The following is a 2,460-nucleotide window of genomic DNA, read 5'->3' on the forward strand; positions in this document are numbered from 1 at the left end:
GGTCACTGGATTTGGAAGGGAGTAGCACTAAACATTATGCCACCTTGCCTTCAAGGACAACCTTCCCACAGGAAACCACCTGAAAATGGCAAAGTAGTTCCTTGGAGGAACGTTAATTGAACTTGGTGGGTTCATACGCTGGTGAAGGAGGGGCGCTATAAACACCACAAGAGATCCAGCATCTAAACTGAGCTGCTGGGGTCACTGGGTGCTTGAAACAATAATTATTATTTATCCAAGGTAACTAATAACATTTGAGATACGATTGATTACATTTTTTAATCGGATGACGGGCAGGTGAAGTGACTTGCTCAGGGTCGCACAGTGTCAGTAGCAGGATTGGAACCCACAGACCTCAAGGCTTGCGCCACACTGCCTGCATAATAAAAGTTACTCCGAAATTCCCATGAAAAACGATTAGACAGGATACGTGCATATTCACATCAGTAGAATCTGGCAGCTCAATGTCGCCAGCCTGCCAGTGCGTGTCTGTGCCTGCTCCGCTGACGTCGCTTTCACGCATTTCACGCTGAAGATTATGCAATGGGAAAGCACAAAATAAATAAATAAAAATTACCAATGGATCCTGAGAGATGGGAGACACCCGAACTCCAGTATAGCGTGCTAGAATGGATGTGTGCGTGTCCGAAGGCGTATGCACCGTACTGATGTCTCTTATTCTACTTCATTTAGGGAACACAAAAAAAAATAGAAGTCGACCCGGCATGTTACTCGTGCACATCCTTCAAATCTGATGGCAGGCAGAACCCCCTGTTAACCCCCTTCCTGTTGTCATACACGTCATGGAACATTCCCGGAACGGGCCAACGTTCCACCCACCTACTTTCACACACACACACACACTCACGCAAGCACACACACACATATTATATACACCGGTATATACACATACATACACACACACACACACACACACACACACACACACACTCACAGATATATGTGCACGAGCACGCGCGCGCAAGAGCGATACCCCCTCCCAGCGTTTAGCCGGTGCACGCACGCGCACGATCAAATGCCGCCGCTACCGATGACCGCGCGCTGCTACTGGGGACTGTGACATCCCAAATCAAAGGTCCGCCCGGCAATGCAGAAGCATGCACTACGCTGACGGGAGCTCCGTACTGCGGTTTATTGCTGTATTGTATTATTATTACTATTATTTTTATTATTGGCTCAGGTTAAGAAGGGCCGCCCGAGACGAGCTCGAGTTCCTGCATCTCGCCCGCAGGCTCTTATCACCAAGGCAGCTATGCAAATTCCTCAGGATGTTACGCAACGACGCTAATCTGCATGCAAGCGGCTGGGTATTCCCCATCTATCCCAATAACCTGGCAAACATCGGTGCTCGGCCACTAGATGCCATGTCACTCGCCTTCCTCGAACAGTTTCAAAAGAAAAGACACAACAGCGACCAAAACAAATAAGCGCAGTGCTTACCATTTCGTCACATTTGCGTTACGCGCTTTCGTGCTCAGCCGGCTGCATGATCCAGGCGCGCACACTGTCAGCCTTCCTCTTACGAGCTAAACTCACAGCGAAGTGACAGATGACAGGCACGAGGCTGCCCACATCTAGCCCCCCACAAAAATTGAGAGGATCCTCTTGTCCGCGCTGCGGATCCGATAAAAGTGCTTATCGCCCGCTGAAAGGAAGGCAGGGCTGTTCGTGGGTGGAAACCCGCTGCGAAGTTTTTTTGGATAAAGCCAGAGTTCAGAGGCAGCCTGTGATGTGGAGACAGACAGGGTTATTCCTGGCACCACTTCCCAGAATAGAAAAAAACGGAGCCTGTCGGTGACGTCATCGGATCCCCCCAGCGCGTCCCAGAGTGAGGCTGAACTGGCGAAGCCGGTCCGCGCGTGCGAGAGAGCGAGCGAAAGAGAGAGAGAGAGAGAGAGAGAGAGAGGCGGGAGGGGGCGTGGCCCCAGAAGCTTTCCCCCGGAACTAGCTGGGAACTCCCTCGGAGCGGCGGCGCCTTCACGAGCTGTCAAAGCGGACGCGAAGTGAACGACAGAGGACAGCGAGCGTCCCGGAACACCGAGAGTCCTCCTTCTGTTTAAATTCCTTATTGACAGGCAGACAAATAACGACGGTTTTGTATTTGGAGGCCATCTCCTGGTATTACACTTGGGCAGACGTGCTCAGTTTCGCCCCTCTTTACGTTTCATACTTAAGTACTGCAGCCATCACAAACCGTGCCTAACCAAGATATTCAGATGCTGTCTGTAAAAAGCCTTTCTATACACCATCCTGGTGATCTTTAGTGAGGGATCCCAAGTGCATGGGCCTCTGAGGCCCTGACAAAACATTGGTCCCCCCCCCCCTTCAGCCACCTTTGACACCGGCTATCATGGGCAGAGTTTAAGAAGCCTGGCCCCCACAAAAGTTAGTAATTTTGCCATCCGTCCTATTAAATATGGAATCGTCCCTTATTTAGAA

The 2,460-nt window shown here is 50.7% G+C and overlaps 1 long non-coding RNA gene across 1 annotated transcript in view; it reads right to left on the reverse strand.

Annotated features, from left to right (window-relative positions):
• The window catches only part of LOC127525975 (uncharacterized), an 18,156-nt gene extending 16,102 nt beyond the window's left edge, over positions 1–2,054 (reverse strand). The window contains exon 1 of the long non-coding RNA XR_007933585.1: positions 1,462–2,054. This is a non-coding gene — a long non-coding RNA (uncharacterized LOC127525975). The remainder of the gene's footprint in view (positions 1–1,461) is intronic.
• Between the last annotated feature and the right edge of the window lie 406 nt (positions 2,055–2,460).

This window comes from Erpetoichthys calabaricus, chromosome 15, assembly GCF_900747795.2.
Source record: "Erpetoichthys calabaricus chromosome 15, fErpCal1.3, whole genome shotgun sequence".
NCBI lineage: Eukaryota > Metazoa > Chordata > Cladistia > Polypteriformes > Polypteridae > Erpetoichthys > Erpetoichthys calabaricus.